The sequence below is a fragment of the Schistocerca gregaria genome, chromosome 6, assembly GCF_023897955.1.
Source record: "Schistocerca gregaria isolate iqSchGreg1 chromosome 6, iqSchGreg1.2, whole genome shotgun sequence".
Lineage (NCBI taxonomy): Eukaryota > Metazoa > Arthropoda > Insecta > Orthoptera > Acrididae > Schistocerca > Schistocerca gregaria.
In genome coordinates, this window is record NC_064925.1 from 585,733,034 (window position 1) to 585,756,032 (window position 22,999).

Below are 22,999 nucleotides of genomic sequence, written 5' to 3' on the forward strand. Positions count from 1 at the left end.
CTCTTCTCTCTGAAACGGTTGTACTTCTCGTCTGCAAAGCTATGTCGCGTGCTGCGGTATGCTGAGACACTAAAAGCACCATAGTAGAACACAGATGAAGCTTCTAAGTTGATGTAATAGCCAGGAAGAAGTAGTACAATTCAACTTTTAGGTATCGATTATTGACTTTTTAGCTGGCTTTGGTGCCTTGGACATGAGCTAGGACCTCATGATTCTGCATGAAAGGAGGACTAGCAGCCGATTTGCACGGGTGAATGTGAAAAGTGTTCATATGTAGTATTAACCTGAGAAATCCGTCAGTTTTCGTCATTTGTTATCGAATCGACTTAAAGCCAGATCGTCACATTGGCCGCTCTTCTCTCTGAAACGGTTGTACTTATCGTCTGCAAAGCTATGTCGCGTGCTGCGGTATTCTGAGACACTAAAAGCACCATAGTACAACACAGATAAAGCTTCTAAGCTGATGTAATAGCCAGTAAGAAGTAGTACAATTCAAGTCTTAGGTATCGATTATTGACTTTATAGCTGTCTTGGTGCCTTGGACATGAGCCAGGACCTTAACATTCTGCATGAAAGGAGGACTAGCAGCCAATTTGCATAGGAGAATGTGAAAAGTGTTCATATGTAGTAAAAACCTGAGAACTCCGTCCGTTTTCGTCATTTGTTATCGAATCGACGTAAAGCCAGATCGTCACATTGGCCGCTCCTCTCTCTGAAACGGTTGTACTTATCGATTGCAAAGCTATGTCGCGTGCTGCGGTATGCGGAGACACGAAAAGCACCATAGTAGAACACAGATGAAGCTTCTAAGTTGATGTAATAGCCAGTAAGAAATAGTGCAATTCAAGTTTTAGGTATCGATTATTGACTTTTTAGCTGGCTTTGGTGCCTTGGACATGAGCTAGGACCTTAAGATTCTGCATGAAAGGAGGACTAGCAGCCGATTTGCACGGGAGAATGTGAAAAGTGTTGATATGTAGTAAAAACCTGAGAAATCCGTCCGTTTTCGTCATTTGTTATCGAATCGACGTAATGCCAGATCGTCACATTGGCCGCTCTTCTCTCTGAAACGGTAGTACTTATCGTCTGCAAAGCTATGTCGCGTGCTGCGGTAGGCGGAGACAGTAAAAGCACCATAGTAGAACACAGATGTAGCTTCTAAGTTGATGTAATAGCCAGTAAGAAGTAGTAAAATTCATGTTTTAGGTATCGATTATTGACTTTTTAGCTGGCTTTGGTGCCTTGGACATGAGCTAGGACCTTAAGATTCTGCATGAAAGGAAATTAGCAACGGAGTTGCACGGGAGAATATGAAAAGTGCACATATGTAGTAAAAACTTAGAAATCCGTCCGTTTTCGTCATTTGTTAACGAATCGACTTAAAGCCAGATCGTCACATTGGCCGCTCTTCTCTCTGAAACGGTTGTACTTATCGTCTGCAAAGCTATGTCGCGTGCTGCGGTATTCTGAGACACTAAAAGCACCATAGTAGAACACAGTTGAAGCTTCTAAGTTGATGTAATAGCAAAGGAAGAAGTAGTACAATTCAAGTTTTAGGAATCGATTATTGACTTTTTAGCTGGCTTTGGTGCCTTGGACATGAGCTAGGACCTTAAGATTCTGCATGAAAGGAGGATTAGCAGCGGAGTTGCACGGGAGAATATGAAAAGTGTTCATATGTAGTAAAAACCTAGAAATCCGTCCGTTTTCGTGATTTGTTATCGAATCGACTTAAAGCCAGATCGTCACATTGGCCGCTCTTCTCTCTGAAACGGTTGTACTTATCGTCTGCAAAGCTATGTCGCGTGCTGCGGTATGCTGAGACACTAAAAGCACCATAGTAGAACACAGATGAAGCTTCTAAGTTGATGTAATAGCAAAGGAAGAAGTAGTACAATTCAAGTTTTAGGAATCGATTATTGACTTTTTAGCTGGCTTTGGTGCCTTGGACATGAGCTAGGACCTTAAGATTCTGCATGAAAGGAGGATTAGCAGCGGAGTTGCACGGGAGAATATGAAAAGTGTTCATATGTAGTAAAAACCTAGAAATCCGTCCGTTTTCGTGATTTGTTATCGGATCGACTTAAAGCCAGATCGTCACATTGGCCGCTCTTCTCTCTGAAACGGTTGTACTTATCGTCTGCAAAGCTATGTCGCGTGCTGCGGAATGCTGAGACACTAAAAGCACCATAGTAGAACACAGATGAAGCTTCTAAGTTGATGTAATAGCCAGGAAGAAGTAGTACAATTCAAGTTTTAGGTATCGATTATTTACTTTTTAGCTGGCTTTGGTGCCTTGGACATGAGCTAGGACCTTAAGATTCTGCATGAGAGGAGGACTAGCAGCCGATTTGCACGGTAGAATGCGAAAAGTGTTCATATGTAGTAAAATCCTGAGAAATCCGTCCGTTTTCGTCATTTGTTATCGAATCTACTTAAAGCCAGATCGTCACATTGGGCGCTCTTCTCTCTGAAACGCTTGTACTTATCGACTGCAAAGCTATGTCGCGTGCTGCGGTATGCGGAGACACAAAAACCACCATAGTAGAACACAGATGAAGCTTCTAAGTTGATGTAATAGCCAGTAAGAAGTAGTACAATTCAAGTTTTAGGTATCGATAATTGACTTTTTAGCTGGCTTTGGTGCCTTGGTCATGATCTATGTCCTTAAGATTCTGCATGATAGCAGGACTAGCGGCCGAATTGCATGGGAGAATGTGAAAATTGTTCATATGTAGTAAAAACCTGAGAAATCCGTCCGATTTCGTCATTTGTTGTCGAATCAACTTGAAGCCAGATCGTCACATAGGCCGCTCTTCTCTCTGAATCGGTTGTACTTATCGTCTGCAAAGCTATGTCGCGTGATGCGGTATGCGGAGACAGTAAAAGCACCATAGTAGAACACAGATGATGCTTCTAAGTTGATGTAATAGCCAGTAAGAAGTAGTACAATTCAAGTTTTAGGTATCGATTATTGACTTTTTAGCTGGCTGTGGTGCCTTGGACATGAGCTAGGACCTTAAGATTCTGCATGTAAGGAGGACTAGCAGCCGAGTTGCACGGGAGTGTGTGAAAAGTGTTCATATGTAGTAAAAACCTGAGAAATCCGTCCGTTTTCGTCATTTGTTATCGAATCGACTTAAAGCCAGATCGTCTCATTGGCCGCTCTTCTCTCTGAAACGGTTGTACTTCTCGTCTGCAAAGCTATGTCGCGTGCTGCGGTATGCGGAGACACTAAAATCACCATAGTAGAAAACAGATGAGGCTTCTAAGTTGATGTAATAGCCAGTAAGAAGTAATCCAATTCAAGTTTTTGGTATCGATTATTGACTTTTTAACTGGCTTTGGTACCTTGGACATGAGCTAGGACCTTAAGATTCTGCATGAAAGGAGGACTAGCAGCCGAGTTGCACGGGAGAATGTGATTAGTGTTCATATGTAGTAAAAACCTGAGACATCCGTCCGTTTTCGTCATTTGTTATCGAATCGACTTAAAGCCAGATCGTCACATTGGCCGCTCTTCTCTCTGAAACGGTTGTACTTCTCGTCTGCAAAGCTATGTCGCGTGCTGCGGTATGCTGAGACACTAAAAGCACCATAGTAGAACACAGATGAAGCTTCTAAGTTGATGTAATAGCCAGGAAGAAGTAGTACAATTCAACTTTTAGGTATCGATTATTGACTTTTTAGCTGGCTTTGGTGCCTTGGACATGAGCTAGGACCTCATGATTCTGCATGAAAGGAGGACTAGCAGCCGATTTGCACGGGTGAATGTGAAAAGTGTTCATATGTAGTATTAACCTGAGAAATCCGTCAGTTTTCGTCATTTGTTATCGAATCGACTTAAAGCCAGATCGTCACATTGGCCGCTCTTCTCTCTGAAACGGTTGTACTTATCGTCTGCAAAGCTATGTCGCGTGCTGCGGTATTCTGAGACACTAAAAGCACCATAGTACAACACAGATAAAGCTTCTAAGCTGATGTAATAGCCAGTAAGAAGTAGTACAATTCAAGTCTTAGGTATCGATTATTGACTTTATAGCTGTCTTGGTGCCTTGGACATGAGCCAGGACCTTAACATTCTGCATGAAAGGAGGACTAGCAGCCAATTTGCATAGGAGAATGTGAAAAGTGTTCATATGTAGTAAAAACCTGAGAACTCCGTCCGTTTTCGTCATTTGTTATCGAATCGACGTAAAGCCAGATCGTCACATTGGACGCTCCTCTCTCTGAAACGGTTGTACTTATCGATTGCAAAGCTATGTCGCGTGCTGCGGTATGCGGAGACACGAAAAGCACCATAGTAGAACACAGATGAAGCTTCTAAGTTGATGTAATAGCCAGTAAGAAATAGTGCAATTCAAGTTTTAGGTATCGATTATTGACTTTTTAGCTGGCTTTGGTGCCTTGGACATGAGCTAGGACCTTAAGATTCTGCATGAAAGGAGGACTAGCAGCCGATTTGCACGGGAGAATGTGAAAAGTGTTGATATGTAGTAAAAACCTGTGAAATCCGTCTGTTTTCGTCATTTGTTATCGAATCGACGTAATGCCAGATCGTCACATTGGCCGCTCTTCTCTCTGAAACGGTAGTACTTATCGTCTGCAAAGCTATGTCGCGTGCTGCGGTAGGCGGAGACAGTAAAAGCACCATAGTAGAACACAGATGTAGCTTCTAAGTTGATGTAATAGCCAGTAAGAAGTAGTAAAATTCATGTTTTAGGTATCGATTATTGACTTTTTAGCTGGCTTTGGTGCCTTGGACATGAGATAGGACCTTAAGATTCTGCATGAAAGGAAATAAGCAACGGAGTTGCACGGGAGAATATGAAAAGTGCACATATGTAGTAAAAACCTAGAAATCCGTCCGTTTTCGTCATTTGTTAACGAATCGACTTAAAGCCAGATCGTCACATTGGCCGCTCTTCTCTCTGAAACGGTTGTACTTATCGTCTGCAAAGCTATGTCGCGTGCTGCGGTATTCTGAGACACTAAAAGCACCATAGTAGAACACAGATGAAGCTTCTAAGTTGATGTAATAGCAAAGGAAGAAGTAGTACAATTCAAGTTTTAGGAATCGATTATTCACTTTTTAGCTGGCTTTGGTGCCTTGGACATGAGCTAGGACCTTAAGATTCTGCATGAAAGGAGGATTAGCAGCGGAGTTGCACGGGAGAATATGAAAAGTGTTCATATGTAGTAAAAACCTAGAAATCCGTCCGTTTTCGTGATTTGTTATCGAATCGACTTAAAGCCAGATCGTCACATTGGCCGCTCTTCTCTCTGAAACGGTTGTACTTATCGTCTGCAAAGCTATGTCGCGTGCTGCGGTATGCTGAGACACTAAAAGCACCATAGTAGAACACAGATGAAGCTTCTAAGTTGATGTAATAGCCAGGAAGAAGTAGTACAATTCAAGTTTTAGGTATCGATTATTGACTTTTTAGCTGGCTTTGGTGCCTTGGACATGAGCTAGGACCTTAAGATTCTGTATGAAAGGAGGACTAGCAGCCGATTTGCACGGGAGAATGCGAAAAGTGTTCATATGTAGTAAAATCCTGAGAAATCCGTCCGTTTTCGTCATTTGTTATCGAATCTACTTAAAGCCAGATCGCCACATTGGCCGCTCTTCTCTCTGAAACGGTTGTACTTATCGTCTGCAAAGCTATGTCACGTGCTGCGGTATGCGGGGACACTAAAAGTACTATAGTAGAACACAGATGAAGCTTCTAAGTTGATGTAATAGCCAGAAAGAAGTAGTACAATTCAAGTTTTAGGTATCGATTATTGACGTTTTAGCTGGCTTTGGTGAATTGGACATGAGCTAGGACCTTAAGATTCAGCATGAAAGGAGGACTAGCAACCGAGTTGCACGGGAAAATGTGAAAAGTGTACAAATGTAGTAAAAGCCTGAGAAATACGTCCGTTTTCGTCATTTGTTATCGAACTGACTTAAAGCCAGATCGTCACATTGGGCGCTCTTCTCTCTGAAACGCTTGTACTTATCGACTGCAAAGCTATGTCGCGTGCTGCGGTATGCGGAGACACTAAAACCACCATAGTAGAACACAGATGAAGCTTCTAAGTTGATGTAATAGCCAGTAAGAAGTAGTACAATTCAAGTTTTAGGTATCGATAATTGACTTTTTAGCTGGCTTTGGTGCCTTGGTCATGATCTATGTCCTTAAGATTCTGCATGAAAGGAGGAATAGCAGCCGAATTGCATGGGAGAATGTGAAAAGTGTTCATATGTAGTAAAAACCTGAGAAATCCGTCCGATTTCGTCATTTGTTATCGAATCAACTTGAAGCCATATCGTCACATTGGCCGCTCTTCTCCCTGAATCGGTTGTACTTATCGTCTGCAAAGCTATGTCGCGTGATGCGGTATGCGGAGACAGTAAAAGCACCATAGTAGAACACAGATGATGCTTCTAAGTTGATGTAATAGCCAGTAAGAAGTAGTACAATTCAAGTTTTAGGTATCGATTATTGACTTTTTAGCTGGCTGTGGTGCTTTGGACATGAGCTAGGGCCTTAAGATTCTGCATGTAAGGAGGACTAGCAGCCGAGTTGCACGGGAGTGTGTGAAAAGTGTTCATATGTAGTAAAAACCTGAGAAATCCGTCCGTTTTCGTCATTTGTTATCGAATCGACTTAAAGCCAGATCGTCTCATTGGCCGCTCTTCTCTCTGAAACGGTTGTACTTATCGTCTGCGAAGCTATGTCGCGTGCTGCGGTATGCGGAGACACTAAAATCACCATAGTAGAACACAGATGAAGCTTCTTAGTTGATGTAATAGCCAGTAAGATGTAGTACAATTCAAGTTTTAGGTATCGATTATTGGCTTTTCAGCAGGCTTTGGTACCTTGGACATGAGCTAGGATCTTAAGATTCTGCATGAAAGGAGGACCAGCAGCCGCGTTGCACGGGAGAATGTGAAAAATGTTCATATGTAGTAAAAACCTGAGACATCCGTCCGTTTACGTCATTTGTTATCGAATCTACTTAAAGCCAGATCGTCACATTGGCCGCTCTTCTTCTCTGAAATGGTTGTACTTATCGTGTGCAAACCTATGTCGCGTATTGCGGTATGCGGAGACACTAAAAGCACCATTGTAGAACACAGATGAAGCTTCTAAGTTGATGTAATAGCCAGTAAGAAGTAGTACAATTCAAGTTTTAGGTATCGATTATTGACTTTTTAGCTTGCTTTGGTGCCTTGGACATGAGCTAGGACCTTAAGCCTCTGCATGAAAGGAGGATTAGCAGCGGAGTTGCACGGGAGAATATGAAAAGTGTTCATATGTAGTAAAAACCTAGAAATCCGTCCGTTTTCATCATTTGTTATCGAATCTTCTTCAAGCCAGATCGTCACATTGGCCGCTCTTCTCTCTGAAACGGTTGTACGTATCGTCTGCAAAGCTATGTCGCGTGCTGCGGTATGCGGAGACACTAAAAGCACCAAAGTGGAACACAGATGAAGCTTCTAAGTTGATGTAATAGCCAGGAAGAAGTAGTACAATTCAAGTTTTAGATATCGTTTATTGACTTTTTAGCTGGCTTTGGTGCCTTGGACATGAGCTAGGACCTTAAGATTCTGCATGAAAGGAGGACTAGCAGCCCTGTTGCACGGGAGAATGTGTAAAGTGTTCATATGTAGTAAAAACCTGAGAAATCGGTCCGTTTTCGTCGTTTGTTATCGAATCGACTTAAAGCCAGATCGTCACATTGGCCGCTCTTCTCTCTGAAACGGTTGTACTTATCGTCTGCAAAGCTATGTCGCGTGCTGCGGTATTCTGAGACACTAAAAGCACCATAGTACAACACAGATAAAGCTTCTAAGCTGATGTAATAGCCAGTAAGAAGTAGTACAATTCAAGTCTTAGGTATCGATTATTGACTTTATAGCTGTCTTGGTGCCTTGGACATGAGCCAGGACCTTAACATTCTGCATGAAAGGAGGACTAGCAGCCAATTTGCATAGGAGAATGTGAAAAGTGTTCATATGTAGTAAAAAACTGAGAACTCCGTCCGTTTTCGTCATTTGTTATCGAATCGACGTAAAGCCAGATCGTCACATTGGCCGCTCCTCTCTCTGAAACGGTTGTACTTATCGATTGCAAAGCTATGTCGCGTGCTGCGGTATGCGGAGACACGAAAAGCACCATAGTAGAACACAGATGAAGCTTCTAAGTTGATGTAATAGCCAGTAAGAAATAGTGCAATTCAAGTTTTAGGTATCGATTATTGACTTTTTAGCTGGCTTTGGTGCCTTGGACATGAGCTAGGACCTTAAGATTCTGCATGAAAGGAGGACTAGCAGCCGATTTGCACGGGAGAATGTGAAAAGTGTTGATATGTAGTAAAAACCTGAGAAATCCGCCCGTTTTCGTCATTTGTTATCGAATCGACGTAATGCCAGATCGTCACATTGGCCGCTCTTCTCTCTGAAACGGTAGTACTTATCGTCTGCAAAGCTATGTCGCGTGCTGCGGTAGGCGGAGACAGTAAAAGCACCATAGTAGAACGCAGATGTAGCTTCTAAGTTGATGTAATAGCCAGTAAGAAGTAGTAAAATTCATGTTTTAGGTATCGATTATTGACTTTTTAGTTGGCTTTGGTGCCTTGGACATGAGATAGGACCTTAAGATTCTGCATGAAAGGAAATTAGCAACGGAGTTGCACGGGAGAATATGAAAAGTGCACATATGTAGTAAAAACCTAGAAATCCGTCCGTTTTCGTCATTTGTTAACGAATCGACTTAAAGCCAGATCGTCACATTGGCCGCTCTTCTCTCTGAAACGGTTGTACTTATCGTCTGCAAAGCTATGTCGCGTGCTGCGGTATTCTGAGACACTAAAAGCACCATAGTAGAACACAGATGAAGCTTCTAAGTTGATGTAATAGCAAAGGAAGAAGTAGTACAATTCAAGTTTTAGGAATCGATTATTGACTTTTTAGCTGGCTTTGGTGCCTTGGACATGAGCTAGGACCTTAAGATTCTGCATGAAAGGAGGATTAGCAGCGGAGTTGCACGGGAGAATATGAAAAGTGTTCATATGTAGTAAAAACCTAGAAATCCGTCCGTTTTCGTGATTTGTTATCGAATCGACTTAAAGCCAGATCGTCACATTGGCCGCTCTTCTCTCTGAAACGGTTGTACTTATCGTCTGCAAAGCTATGTCGCGTGCTGCGGTATGCTGAGACACTAAAAGCACCATAGTAGAACAAAGATGAAGCTTCTAAGTTGATGTAATAGCCAGGAAGAAGTAGTACAATTCAAGTTTTAGGTATCGATTATTGACTTTTTAGCTGGCTTTGGTGCCTTGCACATGAGCTAGGACCTTAAGATTCTGCATGAAAGGAGGACTAGCAGCCGATTTGCACGGGAGAATGCGAAAAGTGTTCATATGTAGTAAAATCCTGAGAAATCCGTCCGTTTTCGTCATTTGTTATCGAATCGACTTAAAGCCAGATCGCCACATTTGCCGCTTTTCTCTCTGAAACGGTTGTACTTATCGTCTGCAAAGCTATGTCACGTGCTGCGGTATGCGGAGACACTAAAAGCACTATAGTAGAACACAGATGAAGCTTCTAAGTTGATGTAATAGCCAGTAAGAAGTAGTACAATTCAAGTTTTAGGTATCGATTATTGACGTTTTAGCTGGCTTTGGTGAATTGGACATGAGCTAGGACCTTAAGATTCAGCATGAAAGGAGGACTAGCAACCGAGTTGCACGGGAAAATGTGAAAAGTGTACAAATGTAGTAAAAGCCTGAGAAATACGTCCGTTTTCGTCATTTGTTATCGAACTGACTTAAAGCCAGATCGTCACATTGGGCGCTCTTCTCTCTGAAACGCTTGTACTTATCGACTGCAAAGCTATGTCGCGTGCTGCGGTATGCGGAGACACTAAAACCACCATAGTAGAACACAGATGAAGCTTCTAAGTTGATGTAATAGCCAGTAAGAAGTAGTACAATTCAAGTTTTAGGTATCGATAATTGACTTTTTAGCTGGCTTTGGTGCCTTGGTCATGATCTATGTCCTTAAGATTCTGCATGAAAGGAGGAATAGCAGCCGAATTGCATGGGAGAATGTGAAAAGTGTTCATATGTAGTAAAAACCTGAGAAATCCGTCCGATTTCGTCATTTGTTATCGAATCAACTTGAAGCCAGATCGTCACATTGGCCGTTCTTCTCTCTGAATCGGTTGTACTTGTCGTCTGCAAAGCTATGTCGCGTGATGCGGTATGCGGAGACAGTAAAAGCACCATAGTAGAACACAGATGATGCTTCTAAGTTGATGTAATAGCCAGTAAGAAGTAGTACAATTCAAGTTTTAGGTATCGATTATTGACTTTTTAGCTGGCTGTGGTGCCTTGGACATGAGCTAGGACCTTAAGATTCTGCATGTAAGGAGGACTAGCAGCCGAGTTGCACGGGAGTGTGTGAAAAGTGTTCATATGTAGTAAAAACCTGAGAAATCCGTCCGTTTTCGTCATTTGTTATCGAATCGACTTAAAGCCAGATCGTCTCATTGGCCGCTCTTCTCTCTGAAACGGTTGTACTTATCGTCTGCGAAGCTATGTCGCGTGCTGCGGTATGCGGAGACACTAAAATCACCATAGTAGAACACAGATGAAGCTTCTTAGTTGATGTAATAGCCAGTAAGATGTAGTACAATTCAAGTTTTAGGTATCGATTATTGGCTTTTCAGCTGGCTTTGGTACCTTGGACATGAGCTAGGATCTTAAGATTCTGCATGAAAGGAGGACCAGCAGCCGCGTTGCACGGGAGAATGTGAAAAATGTTCATATGTAGTAAAAACCTGAGACATCCGTCCGTTTACGTCATTTGTTATCGAATCTACTTAAAGCCAGATCGTCACATTGGCCGCTCTACTTCTCTGAAATGGTTGTACTTATCGTGTGCAAACCTATGTCGCGTATTGCGGTATGCGGAGACACTAAAAGCACCATAGTAGAACACAGATGAAGCTTCTAAGTTGATGTAATAGCCAGTAAGAAGTAGTACAATTCAAGTTTGAGGTATCGATTATTGACTTTTTAGCTTGCTTTGGTGCCTTGGACATGAGCTAGGACCTTAAGCCTCTGCATGAAAGGAGGATTAGCAGCGGAGTTGCACGGGAGAATATGAAAAGTGTTCATATGTAGTAAAAACCTAGAAATCCGTCCGTTTTCATCATTTGTTATCGAATCTTCTTCAAGCCAGATCGTCACATTGGCCGCTCTTCTCTCTGAAACGGTTGTACGTATCGTCTGCAAAGCTATGTCGCGTGCTGCGGTATGCGGAGACACTAAAAGCACCAAAGTGGAACACAGATGAAGCTTCTAAGTTGATGTAATAGCCAGGAAGAAGTAGTACAATTCAAGTTTTAGATATCGTTTATTGACTTTTTAGCTGGCTTTGGTGCCTTGGACATGAGCTAGGACCTTAAGATTCTGCATGAAAGGAGGACTAGCAGCCCTGTTGCACGGGAGAATGTGTAAAGTGTTCATATGTAGTAAAAACCTGAGAAATCGGTCCGTTTTCGTCGTTTGTTATCGAATCGACTTAAAGCCTGATCGTCACATTGGCCGCTCTTCTCTCTGAAACGGTTGTACTTATCGTCTGCAAAGCTATGTCGCGTGCTGCGGTATTCTGAACACTAAAAGCACCATAGTACAACACAGATAAAGCTTCTAAGCTGATGTAATAGCCAGTAAGAAGTAGTACAATTCAAGTCTTAGGTATCGATTATTGACTTTATAGCTGTCCGTGTGCCTTGGACATGAGCCAGGACCTTAACATTCTGCATGAAAGGAGGACTAGCAGCCAATTTGCATAGGAGAATGTGAAAAGTGTTCATATGTAGTAAAAACCTGAGAACTCCGTCCGTTTTCGTCATTTGTTATCGAATCGACGTAAAGCCAGATCGTCACATTGGCCGCTCCTCTCTCTGAAACGGTTGTACTTATCGATTGCAAAGCTATGTCGCGTGCTGCGGTATGCGGAGACACGAAAAGCACCATAGTAGAACACAGATGAAGCTTCTAAGTTGATGTAATAGCCAGTAAGAAATAGTGCAATTCAAGTTTTAGGTATCGATTATTGACTTTTTAGCTGGCTTTGGTGCCTTGGACATGAGCTAGGACCTTAAGATTCTGCATGAAAGGAGGACTAGCAGCCGATTTGCACGGGAGAATGTGAAAAGTGTTGATATGTAGTAAAAACCTGAGAAATCCGTCCGTTTTCGTCATTTGTTATCGAATCGACGTAATGCCAGATCGTCACATTGGCCGCTCTTCTCTCTGAAACGGTAGTACTTATCGTCTGCAAAGCTATGTCGCGTGCTGCGGTAGGCGGAGACAGTAAAAGCACCATAGTAGAACACAGATGTAGCTTCTAAGTTGATGTAATAGCCAGTAAGAAGTAGTAAAATTCATGTTTTAGGTATCGATTATTGACTTTTTAGCTGGCTTTGGTGCCTTGGACATGAGATAGGACCTTAAGATTCTGCATGAAAGGAAATTAGCAACGGAGTTGCACGGGAGAATATGAAAAGTGCACATATGTAGTAAAAACCTAGAAATCCGTCCGTTTTCGTCATTTGTTAACGAATCGACTTAAAGCCAGATCGTCACATTGGCCTCTCTTCTCTCTGAAACGGTTGTACTTATCGTCTGCAAAGCTATGTCGCGTGCTGCGGTATTCTGAGACACTAAAAGCACCATAGTAGAACACAGATGAAGCTTCTAATTTGATGTAATAGCAAAGGAAGAAGTAGTACAATTCAAGTTTTAGGAATCGATTATTGACTTTTTAGCTGGCTTTGGTGCCTTGGACATGAGCTAGGACCTTAAGATTCTGCATGAAAGGAGGATTAGCAGCGGAGTTGCACGGGAGAATATGAAAAGTGTTCATATGTAGTAAAAACCTAGAAATCCGTCCGTTTTCGTGATTTGTTATCGAATCGACTTAAAGCCAGATCGTCACATTGGCCGCTCTTCTCTCTGAAACGGTTGTACTTATCGTCTGCAAAGCTATGTCGCGTGCTGCGGTATGCTGAGACACTAAAAGCACCATAGTAGAACACAGATGAAGCTTCTAAGTTGATGTAATAGCCAGGAAGAAGTAGTACAATTCAAGTTTTAGGTATCGATTATTGACTTTTTAGCTGGCTTTGGTGCCTTGGACATGAGCTAGGACCTTAAGATTCTGCATGAAAGGAGGACTAGCAGCCGATTTGCACGGGAGAATGCGAAAAGTGTTCATATGTAGTAAAATCCTGAGAAATCCGTCCGTTTTCGTCATTTGTTATCGAATCTACTTAAAGCCAGATCGCCACATTTGCCGCTCTTCTCTCTGAAACGGTTGTACTTATCGTCTGCAAAGCTATGTCACGTGCTGCGGTATGCGGAGACACTAAAAGCACTATAGTAGAACACAGATGAAGCTTCTAAGTTGATGTAATAGCCAGTAAGAAGTAGTACAATTCAAGTTTTAGGTATCGATTATTGACGTTTTAGCTGGCTTTGGTGAATTGGACACGAGCTAGGACCTTAAGATTCAGCATGAAAGGAGGACTAGCAACCGAGTTGCACGGGAAAATGTGAAAAATGTACAAATGTAGTAAAAGCCTGAGAAATACGTCCGTTTTCGTCATTTGTTATCGAACTGACTTAAAGCCAGATCGTCACATTGGGCGCTCTTCTCTCTGAAACGCTTGTACTTATCGACTGCAAAGCTATGTCGCGTGCTGCGGTATGCGGAGACACTAAAACCACCATAGTAGAACACAGATGAAGCTTCTAAGTTGATGTAATAGCCAGTAAGAAGTAGTACAATTCAAGTTTTAGGTATCGATAATTGACTTTTTAGCTGGCTTTGGTGCCTTGGTCATGATCTATGTCCTTAAGATTCTGCATGAAAGGAGGAATAGCAGCCGAATTGCATGGGAGAATGTGAAAAGTGTTCATATGTAGTAACAACCTGAGAAATCCGTCCGATTTCGTCATTTGTTATCGAATCAACTTGAAGCCAGATCGTCACATTGGCCGCTCTTCTCTCTGAATCGGTTGTACTTATCGTCTGCAAAGCTATGTCGCATGATGCGGTATGCGGAGACAGTAAAAGCACCATAGTAGAACACAGATGATGCTTCTAAGTTGATGTAATAGCCAGTAAGAAGTAGTACAATTCAAGTTTTAGGTATCGATTATTGACTTTTTAGCTGGCTGTGGTGCCTTGGACATGAGCTAGGACCTTAAGATTCTGCATGTAAGGAGGACTAGCAGCCGAGTTGCACGGGAGTGTGTGAAAAGTGTTCATATGTAGTAAAAACCTGAGAAATCCGTCCGTTTTCGTCATTTGTTATCGAATCGACTTAAAGCCAGATCGTCTCATTGGCCGCTCTTCTCTCTTAAACGGTTGTACTTATCGTCTGCGAAGCTATGTCGCGTGCTGCGGTATGCGGAGACACTAAAATCACCATAGTAGAACACAGATGAAGCTTCTTAGATGATGTAATAGCCAGTAAGATGTAGTACAATTCAAGTTTTAGGTATCGATTATTGGCTTTTCAGCTGGCTTTGGTACCTTGGACATGAGCTAGGATCTTAAGATTCTGCATGAAAGGAGGACCAGCAGCCGCGTTGCACGGGAGAATGTGAAAAATGTTCATATGTAGTAATAACCTGAGACATCCGTCCGTTTACGTCATTTGTTATCGAATCTACTTAAAGCCAGATCGTCACATTGGCCGCTCTTCTTCTCTGAAATGGTTGTACTTATCGTGTGCAAACCTATGTCGCGTATTGCGGTATGCGGAGACACTAAAAGCACCATAGTAGAACACAGATGAAGCTTCTAAGTTGATGTAATAGCCAGTAAGAAGTAGTACAATTCAAGTTTTAGGTATCGATTATTGACTTTTTAGCTTGCTTTGGTGCCTTGGACATGAGCTAGGACCTTAAGCCTCTGCATGAAAGGAGGATTAGCAGCGGAGTTGCACGGGAGAATATGAAAAGTGTTCATATGTAGTAAAAACCTAGAAATCCGTCCGTTTTCATCATTTGTTATCGAATCTTCTTCAAGCCAGATCGTCACATTGGCCGCTCTTCTCTCTGAAACGGTTGTACGTATCGTCTGCAAAGCTATGTCGCGTGCTGCGGTATGCGGAGACACTAAAAGCACCAAAGTGGAACACAGATGAAGCTTCTAAGTTGATGTAATAGCCAGGAAGAAGTAGTACAATTCAAGTTTTAGATATCGTTTATTGACTTTTTAGCTGGCTTTGGTGCCTTGGACATGAGCTAGGACCTTAAGATTCTGCATGAAAGGAGGACTAGCAGCCCTGTTGCACGGGAGAATGTGTAAAGTGTTCATATGTAGTAAAAACCTGAGAAATCGGTCCGTTTTCGTCGTTTGTTATCGAATCGACTTAAAGCCAGATCGTCACATTGGCCGCTCTTCTCTCTGAAACGGTTGTACTTCTCGTCTGCAAAGCTATGTCGCGTGCTTCGGTATGCGGAGACACTAAAATCACCATAGTAGAACACAGATGAAGCTTCTAAGTTGATGTAATAGCCAGTAAGAAGTAGTACAATTCAAGTTTTAGGTATCGATTATTGACTTTTTAGCTGGCTTTGGTGCCTTGGACATGAGCTAGGACCTTAAGATTCTGCATGAAAGGAGGACTAGCAGCCGAGTTGCACGGGAGAATGTGAAAAGTGTTCATACGTAGTAAAAACCTGAGAAATCCGTCCGTTTTCGTCATTTGTTATCGAATCGACTTCAAGCCAGATCGTCACATTGGCCGCTCTTCTCTCTGAAAAAGTTGTACTTATCGTCTGCAAAGCTATGTCGCGTGCTGCGGTATGCGGACACACTAAAAGCACCATAGTAGAACACAGATGAAGCTTCTAAGTTGATGTAATAGCCAGTAAGAAGCAGTACAATTAAAGTTTTAGGTATCGGTTATTGACTTTTTACCCTTCTTTGGTGCTTTGGACATGAGCTAGGAAATTAAGATTTTGCATGAAGGAGGACTAGCAGCCGAGTTGCACGGGAGAATGTGAAAAGTGTTCATATGTAGTAAAACCCTGAGAAATCCGTCCGTTTTCGTCATTTGTTATCGAATCGACTTAAAGCCAGATCGTCACATTGGCCGCTCTTCTCTCTGAAACGGTTGTACTTATCGTCTGCAATGCTATGTCGCGTGCTACAGTATGCTAATACACTAAAAGCACCATAGTAGAACACAGATGAAGCTTCTATGTTGATGTAATAGCCAGGAAGAAGTAGTACAATTCAAGATTTAGGTATCGATTATTGACCTTTTATCTGGCTTTGGTGCCTTGGACATGAGCTAGGACCTTAACATTCTGCATGAAAATAGGACTAGCAGCCGATTTGCACGGGAGAATGTGAAAAGTGTTCATATGTAGTAAAATACTGAGAAATCCGTCCGTTTTCGTCATTTGTTATCGAATCGACTTAAAGCCAGATCGTCACATTGGCCGCTCTTCTCTCTGAAACGGTTGTACTTATCGATTGCAAAGCTATGTCGCGTGCTGCGGTATGCGGAGACACTAAAAGCACCATAGTAGAACACAGATGAAACTTCTAAGTTGATGTAATAGCCAGTAAGAAGTAGTACAATACAAGTTTTAGTTATCGATTATTGACGTTTTAGCTGGCTTTGGTGCCTTGGACATGAGCTAGGACCTTAAGATTCTGCATGAAAGGAGGACTAGCAGCCGAGTTGCACGGGAAAATGTGAAAAGTGCTCATATGTAGTAAAAACCTGAGAAATCCGTTCGTTTTCGTCATTTGTTATCAAATCGACTTAAAGCCAGATCGTCACATTGGCTGCTCTTCTCTCTGAAACGGTTGTACTTATCGTCTGGAAAGCTTTGTCGCGTGCTGCGGTATGCGGAGACACTAAAAGCACCATAGTAGAACACAGATGAAACTTCTAAGTTGATGTAATAGCCAGTAAGAAGTAGTACAATACAAGTTTTAGTTATCGATTATTGACGTTTTAGCTGGCTTTGGTGCCTTGGACATGAGCTAGGACCTTAAGATTCTGCATGAAAGGAGGATTAGCAGCGGAGTTTCACGGGAGAATGTGAAAAGTGTTCATATGAAGTAAAAACCTGAGACATCCGTCCGTTTTCGTCATTTGTCATCGAATCGACTTAAAGCCAGATCGTAATATTGGCCGCTCTTCTCTCTGAAACGGTTGTACTTATCGTCTGCAAAGCTATGTCGCGTGCTGCGGTATGCGGAGACACTAAAAGCACCATAGTAGAACACAGATCAAGCTTCTAAGTTGATGTAATAGCCAGTAAGATATAGTACAATTCAAGTTTTAGGTATCGATTATTGACTTTTTAGCTGGCATTGGTGCCTTGGACATGAGCTAGGACCTTAACATTCTGCATGAAAGGAGGACTAGCAGCCGATTTGCACGGGAGAATGTGAAAAGTCTTAACATGTAGTAAAAACCCGAGAAATCCGTCCGTTTTCGTCATTTGTTATCGAATCGACTTAAAGCCAGATCGTCACATTGGCCGCTCTTCTCTCTGAAACGGTTGTACTTCTCGTCTGCAAAGCTATGTCGCGTGCTGCGGTATGCGGAGACACTAAAATCACCATAGTAGAACACAGATGAAGCTTCTAAGTTGATGTAATAGCCAGTAAGAAGTATTACAATTCAAGTTTTAGGTATTGATTATTGACATTTTAGCTGGCTTTGGTGCCTTGGACATGAACTAGGACCTTAACGTTCTGCATGAAAGGAGGACTAGCAGCCGAGTTGCACGGGAGAGTGTGAAAAGTGTTCATATGTAGTAAAAACCTGAGACATCCGTCCGTTTTCGTCATTTGTTATCGAATCGACTTAAAGCCAGATCGTCACATTGGCCGCTCTTATCTCTGAAACGCTTGTACTTATCGTTTGCAAAGCTATGTCGCGTGCTGCGGTATGCGGAGACACTAAAAGCGCCATAGTAGAACACAGATGAGGCTGCTAAGTTGATGTAATAGCCAGTAAGAAGTACTACAATTCAAGTTTTAGGTATCGATTATTGACTTTTTTGCTGGCTTTGGTGCCTTGGACATGAGCTACGACCTTAAGATTCTGCATGAAAGGAGGACTAGCAGCCGAGGTGAACGGGAGAATGTGAAAAGTTTTCATATATAGTAAAAACCCGAGAAATCCGTCCGTTTTCGTCATTTGTTATCGAATCGATTTCAAGCCAGATCGTCACATTGGCCGCTCTTCTCTCTGAAAAATTTGTACATATCGTCAGCAAAGCTATGTCGCGTGCTGCGGTATGCGGAAACACTAAAAGCACTATAGCAGAACACAGATGAAGCTTCTAAGTCGATGTAATAGCCAGTAAGAAGTAGTACAATTCAAGTTTTAGGTATCGATTATTGACTTTTTAGCTGGCTTTGGTGCCTTGGACATGAGCTAGGACCTTAAGATTCTGCATGAAAGGAGGATTAGCAGCGGAGTTGCACGGGAGAATGTGAAAAGTGTTCATATGTAGTAAAAACCTGAGACATCCGTCCGTTTTCGTCATTTGTTATCGAATCGACTTAAAGCCAGATCGTCACATTGGCCGCTCTTCTCTCTGAAACGGTTGTACTTATCGTCTGCAAAGCTATGTCGCGTGCTGCGGTATGCGGAGACAGTAAAAGCACCATAGTAGAACACAGATGAAGCTTCTAAGTTGATGTAATAGCCAGTAAGATATAGTACAATTCAAGTTTCAGTTATCGATTATTGACTTTTTAGCTGGCATTGGTGCCTTGGACATGAGCTAGGACCTAAAGATTCTGCATGAAAGAAGGACTAGCATCCGTGTTGCACGGGAGAATGTGAAAAGTGTTCATATGTAGTAAAAACCTGAGAAATCCGTCCGTTTTCGTCATTTGTTATCGAATCGACTTAAAGCCAGATCGTCACATTGGCCGCTCTTCTCTCTGAAACGGTTGTACTTATCGATTGCAAAGCTATGTCGCGTGCTGCGGTATGCGGAGACACTAAAAGCACCATAGTAGAACACAGATCAAGCTTCTAAGTTGATGTAATAGCCAGTAAGAAGTAATACAATTCAAGTATCAGGTATCGATTATTGACTTTTTAGCTGGCTTTGGTACCTTGGACATGAGCTAATACCTTAAGATTCTGCATGAAAGGAGGACTAGCAGCCGATTTGCACGGGAGAATGTGAAAAGTGTTCATATGTAGTAAAAACCTGAAAAATCCGTCCGTTTTCATCATTTGTTATCGAATCTACTTAAAGCCAGATCGTCACAGTGGCCGCTCTTTTCTCTGAAACGCTTGTACTTATCGTCTGCAAAGCTATGTCGCGTGCTGCGGTATGCGGAGACACTAAAAGCACCATAGTAGAACACATATGAAGCTTCTAAGTTGATGTAATAGCCAGCAAGAAGTAGTACAATTCAAGTTTTAGGTATTGAATATTGACTTTTTAGCTGGCTTTGGTGCCTTGGACATGAGCTATCACCTTAAGATTCTGCATAAAAGGAGGACTAGCAGCCGAGTTGCACGGGAGTGTGTGAAAAGTGTTCATATGTAGTAATAACCTGAGAAATCGGTCCGTTTTCGTCATTTGTTATCGAACCGACTTAAAGCAAGATCGTCACATTGGCCGCTCTTCTCTCTGAAACGGTTGTACTTATCCTCTGCAAAGCTATGTCGCGTGCAGCGGTATGCGGAGACACTAAAATCACCATAGTAGAACACAGATGTGGCTTCTTAGTTGATGTAATAGCCAGTAAGAAGTAATACAATTCAAGTATCAGGTATCGATTATTGACTTTTTAGCTGGCTTTGGTACCTTGGACATGAGCTAGGACCTTAAGATTCTACATGAAAGGAGGACTAGCAGCCCTGTTGCACGGGAGAATGTGAATTGTGTTCATATGTAGTAAAAACCTGAGAAATACGTCCGTTTTCGTCATTTGTTATCGAATCGACTTAAAGCCAGATCGTCACATTGCCCGCTCTTCTCTCTGAAACGGTTGTACTTATCGATTGCAAAGCTATGTCGCGTGCTGCGGTATGCGGAGACACTAAAAGCACCATAGTAGAACACAGATGAAGCTTCTAAGTTGATGTAATAGCCAGTAAGAAGTAGTACAATTAAAGTTTTAGGTATCGGTTATTGACTTTTTACACTTCTTTGGTGTCTTGGACATGAGCTAGGAAATTAAGATTTTGCATGAAGGAGGACTAGCCGCCGAGTTGCACGGGAGAATGTGAAAAGTGTTCATATGTGGTAAAAACCTGAGAAATCCGTCCGTTTTCGTCATTTGTTATCAAATCGACTTAAAGCCAGATCGTCACATTGCCCGCTCTTCTCTCTGAAACGGTTGTACTTATCGTCTGCAAAGCTATGTCGCGTGCTGCGGTATGCGGAGACACTAAAATCACCATAGTAGAACACAGATGAGGCTTCTAAGTTGATGTAATAGCCAGTAAGAAGTAATACAATTCAAGTATTATGTATCGATTATTGACATTTTAGCTGGCTTTGGTACATTGGACATGAGCTAGGACCTTAAGATTCTCCATGAAAGGAGGACTAGCAGCCGAGTTGCACGGGAGAATGTTAATAGTGTTCATATGTAGTAAAAACCTGAGACATCCGGCCGTTTTCGTCATTTGTTATCGAATCGACTTAAAGCCAGATCGTCACATTGGCCGCTCTTCTCTCTGAAACGGTTGTACTTATCGTCTGCAAAGCTATGTGGCGTGCTGCGGTATGCGGAGACAGTAAAAGCACCATAGTAGAACACAGATGAAGCTTCTAAGTTGATGTAATAGCCAGGAAGATATAGTACAATTCATGTTTTAGGTATCGATTATTTACTTTTTAGCTGGCTTTGGTGCCTTGGACATGAGCTAGGACCTTAAGATTCTACATGAAAGGAGGATTAGCAGCGGAGTTACACGGGAGAATATGAAAAGTGTTCAGATGTAGTAAAAACCTGAGAAATCGGTCCGTTTTCGTCATTTGTTATCGAACCGACTTAAAGCCAGATCGTCACATTGGCCGCTCTCCTCCATGAAACGCTTGTACTTATCGTCTGCAAAGCTATGTCGCGTGCTGCGGTATGCGGAGACACTAAAATCACCATAGTAGAACACAGATGAGGCTTCTAAGTTGATGTAATAGCCAGTAAGAAGTAATACAACTCAAGTTCTAGGTATCGATTATTGACTTTTTAGCTGGCTTTGGTACCTTGGACATGAGATAGGACCTTAGGATTCTGCATGAAAGGAGGACTAGCAGCCGAGTTGCACGGGAGAATGTGAATAGTGTTCATATGTAGTAAAAACCTGAGACATCCGTCCGTTTTCGTCATTTGTTATCGAATCGACTTAAAGCCAGATCGTCACATTGGCCGCTCTTCTCTCTGAAACGGTTGTACTTCTCGTCTGCAAAGCTATGTCGCGTGCTGCGGTATGCGGAGACCGTAAAAGCACCATAGTAGAACACAGATGAAGCTTCTATGTTGATGTAATAGCCAGGAAGAAGTAGTACAATTCAAGTTTTAGGTATCGATTATTGACTTTTAGCTGGCTTTGGTGCCTTGGACATGAGCTAGGACCTTAAGATTCTGCATGAAAGGAGGATTAGCATCGGAGTTACACGGGAGAATATGAAAAGTGTTCATATGTGGTAAAAACCATAGACATCCGTCCGTTTTCGTCATTTGTTATCGAACCGACTTAAAGCCAGATCGTCACATTGGCCGCTCTCCTCTCTGAAACGGTTGTACTTATCGTCTGCAAAGCTATGTCGCGTGCTGCGGTATTCTGAGACACTAAAATCACCATAGTAGAAAACAGATGAGGCTTCTAAGTTGATGTAATAGCCAGTAAGAAGTAATCCAATTCAAGTTTTTGGTATCGATTATTGACTTTTTAACAGGCTTTGGTACCTTGGACATGAGCTAGGACCTTAAGATTCTGCATGAAAGGAGGACTAGCAGCCGAGTTGCACGGGAGAATGTGAATAGTGTTCATATGTAGTAAAAACCTGAGACATCCGTCCGTTTTCGTCATTTGTTATCGAATCGACTTAAAGCCAGATCGTCACATTGGCCGCTCTTCTCTCTGAAACGGTTGTACTTCTCGTCTGCAAAGCTATGTCGCGTGCTGCGGTATGCTGAGACACTAAAAGCACCATAGTAGAACACAGATGAAGCTTCTAAGTTGATGTAATAGCCAGGAAGAAGTAGTACAATTCAACTTTCAGGTATCGATTATTGACTTTTTAGCTGGCTTTGGTGCCTTGGACATGAGCTAGGACCTCATGATTCTGCATGAAAGGAGGACTAGCAGCCGATTTGCACGGGAGAATGTGAAAAGTGTTCATATGTAGTATTAACCTGAGAAATCCGTCAGAATTCGTCATTTGTTATCGAATCGACTTAAAGCCAGATCGTCACATTGGCCGCTCTTCTCTCTGAAACGGTTGTACTTATCGTCTGCAAAGCTATGTCGCGTGCTGCGGTATGCGGAGACACTAAAAGCACTATAGCAGAACACAGATGAAGCTTCTAAGTTGATGTAATAGCCAGTAAGAAGTAGTACAATTCAAGTTTTAGGTATCGATTATTGACTTTATAGCTGTCTTGGTGCCTTGGACATGAGCCAGGACCTTAACATTCTGCATGAAAGGAGGACTAGCAGCCAATTTGCATAGGAGAATGTGAAAAGTGTTCATATGTAGTAAAAACCTGAGAAATCTGTCCGTTTTCGTCATTTGTTATCGAATCGACGTAAAGCCAGATCGTCACATTGGCCGCTCCTCTCTCTGAAACGGTTGTACTTATCGATTGCAAAGCTATGTCGCGTGCTGCGGTATGCGGAGACACGAAAAGCACCATAGTAGAAAACAGATGAAGCTTCTAAGTTGATGTAATAGCCAGTAAGAAATAGTG